At 36.9% G+C, this 5948-nt stretch overlaps 1 long non-coding RNA gene across 2 annotated transcripts; it reads right to left on the reverse strand.

Moving 5' to 3' along the window:
* Positions 1 to 234: 234 nt before the first annotated feature.
* On the reverse strand, positions 235 to 4076 carry LOC127171726 (uncharacterized). 2 transcript variants are annotated; one of them, XR_007828559.1, is made up of 4 exons: positions 3939 to 4076; positions 943 to 1016; positions 504 to 606; positions 235 to 321 (listed from the first exon to the last, which is right to left on the reverse strand). It is a non-coding gene; the product is annotated as an uncharacterized LOC127171726 (long non-coding RNA). The 2 variants fall into 2 exon arrangements; XR_007828560.1 differs by having other exon boundaries at positions 499 to 606.
* Positions 4077 to 5948: the final 1872 nt, after the last annotated feature.

Consider the following 5948-nt stretch of genomic DNA (forward strand, 5'->3'; position numbering starts at 1 on the left):
TTTGCACTGGCCAGAAAGAGGAAGTTAAAGGCTTGTGTGCTTAACTACTTGAAACCAGTAATAAAAACTCCTATATCCTCAAACAGCACCATCAAAACAGACAGTAAACTAACTGTAATAGATGTTTACTAACATTTGTCTCATAAAATATTACAATTTCACTTAAAAAAAAAAAAAAAATAAAATAATAATAATAATAATAATAATAATAATAATAATACTTTAAAACATCACATTTATTTGTAGGTGTTGCTATGGTGATGTCAGTCAGAATGGCTCCTCCTCTTCCTCTGATCTTCCTGCTGAATTCACAGTGAGTCACTGCAACATTTCAAAAACAGTCAAGAGAGAATTGCATTACACTGGATACCCATTTGTTCACTATGAATTGTATGTTTCAGGGGTTTCTAGTGCTGGTTGGGGTGTGAGTTACAGTCATTCACACATCTGTGCACTAAAGAACTCATCAGTGATAATAAACTGCACTTATACATGTACCCTACTAGATATCAGATCACGAAAGTGTTCTGGACCAAAAACTCTGTAAAGGGTGTAGAGCCTCCAGATCTGTCTGAGGATCCTGAATACAGTCAGAGGCTTCAGTATCTGGGAGATAAACAGCAGAACTGCACCATCAGACTGAATCATGTGACACAGAAAGATTCACACATGTACTATTTCAGATTCACTACTAATATAACACAAGGAAGATGGATTGGCACTCCAGGAGTGAGTCTTACTGTCACTCCTTGTTTTTATCACTTTTATCACTATGGCATATGCTTGCTTGAGACTCAAGTAAACTGAGAGTGTTTAAGTTCTATGACTTAATTACAATCACCAATAATTACAATCAATACATTCTATTAAAATGCAAAGTGTAGTAGTAGCATGTTTGGATGTGTAATGTGCGCATGCACAGGCGCGGAAGCAGAGAGTTACCAGTTCAGCAAAGCTGCATGAACGAGCACATTGTGTCCTGTCCATTCCTTTCTAATACCACAACACGAAGTAGCCTGTTAAAACCAAAATAAAGCCCTGTGAGTGTGTCTCATCAGGTAGTCAAAAGTTCTACACAGACTTGTGATCTTAACGCCCACTTGAACACTTGAGCCAAATACAGGAAATACGTCATGTAAGTAGACAAGTGGTAAAGTGCAAAGACTGCAAGTGTGAATATTTGGACAGGCCTTATGGGTATCTACAGGGTTTGCTGCAGTAAAGATGTGAGCTTAGACAGAGCACCTTAAGGGACATGGTGATAGAAAGTGTTTTTGCACTGTGATGTAAGGAATAGTGAATGAGGGATGATTTTACGAGTGTCACATGATCACACTTAGAAATGCTGCTAGTGCAAACATGGAGTTAAATATATAAGTTGAATATATCATATAAAAGTTAAATACATATATATGCATATATCCACATTTTCATATAGTACGTTAACATTTCATGTTGATTAAACTTAGCACAAACACTTACAGTACTTTTTTTAAGTTGAAACATTTATTTATTTATGTATTATTATTATTATTATTATTATTTATTTATTTTTTTTACAGTGAAGTACTTCAGCAGCATGTTATAAAGGTTATATTGTTTATTTTATTACCAAATTGATATAGTAATCAAACTTTATCACAAGCAATTATTTTATTGGTTCCATAGAAGAATAAGCAAGTTTGAAAACCTTATAACACAAGCATCTGTATGGACTGACATAGTTTGTTTCAGTTTAACTTTTATGTCTTTAGTCGGATGTGTTCTCTGTGATGTTGCCCTGTTGCCTTGATAAAACCACCAACGTGAAGTGTTACAAGTAAGACCACATCTTAAAATATAAGGTGCTGACCACATGTAGCTCAAAGTGTAAAAAAAAAAAAAACAAAGTGCTGCTTTCATCCTGCTCATTTGTAGTGTTGGTGAAAAAGGTAAGAGTGTATTTTACCTATTTTTTTGTCTTCAGATTTTTATCGATTCTTTGTCAACAATTAGGCCCCGAAGACACAGTTCCATTGTTATAGTATTTTGTGTGTGTTTTGGGTTTTGCATGATATGTAAAAATGTTTTAAAAGAAGTGTTTTTGTTGTTGTTGTTGTTGCTTGTTTGTTTTGTTAGAAAAACTCGCAAAGTTGTCACAAAGCAGTTGTAGAGTGAATTAAAAGTGTTTTAGCATTAGGTGGCAAAAATGGTAGCGCAATAAACAAAACGTTACATGTGAACTGGTCAGAATGTTTGTGTCTAAATGACGACAAGAAAAGAGAAAGTAAAAAAATCTACAAAAATGTATATAAATCCAAATGATATTTGATCTAAATACAGTATAGGGTCTGATTTATTTTGTGTTTATTTTTAGATAAAATGTTTAATCATTTATTATAATATATTATATTATTACGAATACAACTGTTTATCTTTATAGGACAAAACCAGACCCAGCATAAAAATAGCATAAACAGCATTTACAAATCTTGTCAGATATATGTATATGTATATGTATATATATATATATATATATATATATATATATATATATATATATATATATATATACACACACACGGGCGACATTTGACTCTTGAGCCGGGGAGAGGGAGTGGGGTTGCCAACGTTTACTAAACTGTGGACGAGCTTTTGACTCTTGAACCGGCAAAGATTCCCGTTTTAGGTGTCAGTTGACAGCCTTTCATTTTTAACCAAATGTGCACGCTGCTTTTCTGATTTTCCGTGTCTTTTTTTCCGTGTCTGTTTCCTGTGTCACGTGACATGTATCCGTTTTGATTCGTTGTTACTAAAGGTGAAACACGTTAAGAAAAAATGAACGATCAGCTGTGGGACTATTTTGTCATAAATCGCATACTATGCATTTCTGAACTTTACCGTCCGTTACTGGCAATGAAATTAGGCTACTGGTTGATATGTCCCGGTACAGCCCTGCATTGCAGCTCGAGTCCGACGGGCCCCGACTTTTTTACGTCCCTAGGGCCGGGCTTCGGGCCAATTTTCATGTCATAGACGCAGGACGGACTTCGGGGCTGTTGTAGGCTTCTTCTTCTGTTTGTATTTTAGACATCCACCAAAAATGGCGATGAAAAAAAAAAATCCGCGCTGGTGGAAACAACACGAGACAGTCTCTGTCAGCAGCAGCAGTGAGCGCGCCTTTAGCGCAGTTGGAACAGTTCCGCGTTCAAGCGCGCACAATATAAAGCTTGCCGCAAAGCACCGGCAAAAGTTATTACCATGAATGTGTCGGGGGGAAATAGTATGGGGATTTTTGAACTATTCATTAATAAACTAGTGTTTTCTGAGTCAGTGTCGCAAGGATGAAGTTTCTGACTCGCCATCTCCTCTTTGGATGCGCCTTTAGAGAGAAATGCATCCTTAAAGATTACTGAAGTAGTTTTTGTTTATGATTTGCTTCATTTCGTTAAGTTATAATTTAAAGCTTTATATATGTGACTGTGTTGGTTGAATGATGTACACGGAGTCAGGTAGCTGGTCACTCAGAGCTTCTTTTTTATTGTCCTACATAGACAAATCTGGGATAAACAGGACCATAAGTTGGTTAAATCGTAGCTCGAAGATGATGCATTATAGTCAGCAGCAAGGCTTTGTGAGACTGCTGCGCTTACATTTTTCTGAGTGGACGTGAACATATAGTGGACATAAAACTGAATAAAACATACAACAGAAAATAAAATCTAAAACTGTACTTTTTCTGCTCAATTCTCATTGAATCACATTAGTACAGTGAAACTGTAAACTCAAGTGACCAATATTTTACATTTTTTTTAGTATGAAAGAGATAGAACGGGAGACCGCAACTTTTGCATGACGCAACACACAGTTCAGCACGTGCGTATGCGCAGCACGTGTGCTAATGCTAGCGGCTAACAATTTACATACAGAACACGTCACAAACTGAATAAAACACATACCTGGGATAAACAGGACCATAAGTTGGTTAAATCGTAGCTCGAAGATGATGCATTATAGTCTTAAATGAAATAAACAGAGTTTTAGAGTTCACAAGCAAGCTAATACACGCACTCTTCGTTTTTCGTCACAATTAACACATCAGAGATTCTACTAAAAGGACTAGGAGATGACAGAAAAACGTTTGTGTAGCATAATATTTCAGCTTTGTGCTTGAAAACAATATAAACTCAGTTGATTAGACAAGAGCGATCATCTAAGCAGCTTACCAGCAGCAAGGCTTTGTGAGACTGCTGCCCATTACATAGCACCGCCCCCTAATATAATAAACGTAATTGGCGCAGCGCAACAACCAATGGCCAGTTTTCCCAATTTGTGCATGAATTTAACCATTTATTTGAACTCCGTTACATATAGATATATGTATCATGTCTGTGAGTTATGTATTCGCTGAGTTACGGTTCATTTTTGTGAAGCGTGTTGAGACTACAGACAGCGCATCATGTTTATTTTCTTTATGTTAGAAGCACCATTTGCAGCGTTTTGTTGATATTGTGAGTGCACACAAATAAAAGTAGACCCTTTACAGTTCCGAAATATGTATTATTTTACTTTTATCAGCAAAAATGACGGAATATTTAAAATGGTTTCCACTGAAAAAAAACGCAAGTGATCGCGCTGGCGCCTCCATGTTCTGCAAAGCGGCTTTAGCTTCCACTCTCCACACAAATGATTGGATATGCGCCTAATAGCACACATTTATCTAGGTTTAACGTTTAAACTAACATTGATTTATACTTGAACTGTTTTATATCTATAAATATTTTATTTTAGGCAAGTCGTGATGATTTGACAAGGTAGAATTTATCAAACAGACTATGATCAGTCTTCCGCTGGCCGCTTTGTCGTTATACTTTAAAAAACAAAAACGTATATTTAACGAACAAAATGCTTCAAAACGTTTAAATTAACTTGACAAAAAAAAAAAAAAAAAAAAAAAAAAAAAAAAAAAACCGAAATATAATCACTTTGCCATTGCATACAAAACTGGACTATTTTAATAGCTGAAACAGTAGTATAAGCTGTTTTGGGAGAAGAGGAAAAAAGACGTCTCGGGTCGGAATCGGGCCGGGAATTCTGATAAGCTGTCGGACAAGGGCCGGGCGAAGAACGAATCCAGTTTAAATATGCAGATGTTATCTCGAAACATTGCGAACGAACGTTTCATACAAATTCTGAACGGATTATAGCCTAGAAAGTGCGCAAAGCTCGCTCACATTATTATCACATATAAAAGCGTCACTCGTCTCAGTTCATCGCGATCTCACAAGTTCTGTTATAATCAATGAAGCTCTCTAAACTACACAATGAGTCTGGCTATTTACCTCCGTACAACCGGGCCTGGGCATGGCAAACCGCTTCAGCTGCAGTGTGACTGACAACGGGGACCATCTATATATATATATATATATATATATATATATATATATATATACACACATATATATATATTAGTGTTGGGTTCGAGTCCACCTAAGTCGAGTCCGAGACGAGTCCGAGTCCAAAATGGGCCGAGTCAGACTCAAGTCCGAGTCCCAAAGGGCCGAGTCCGTCCGAGTCCAAGGAAACACTACTGTTTGTCAGTATCTTAACATTGTTTGAATCCAGAGGTGCCCAAACTCGGTCCCGGAGGGCCGGTGTCCTACAGATTTTAGCTCCAGCCCCAATTAAGCACACCTCAACCAGCTAATCAAGCTTATACTAGGCATACTAGAAACCCCCTGGCAGGTGTGTTGAGGCAAGTTGGAGCTTGGACTGAGTTTGGGCACCCCTGATTTTAACCTTTACAACTAGTAAAACGCAATGTCAATTGAAAAGCAAAAAGCAAAGAAAAGCAAACCTCTAGTGGATCTTGCCATTTTGATTTTTGATTTCACAACATCTCATAATTAGTGTCCATGCTCTGCTTAGCAAACTTAAAGTCATGCAACTGAAATTATGGCTCTATGTAA

Source organism: Labeo rohita, chromosome 1 (genome assembly GCF_022985175.1).
Source record: "Labeo rohita strain BAU-BD-2019 chromosome 1, IGBB_LRoh.1.0, whole genome shotgun sequence".
NCBI lineage: Eukaryota > Metazoa > Chordata > Actinopteri > Cypriniformes > Cyprinidae > Labeo > Labeo rohita.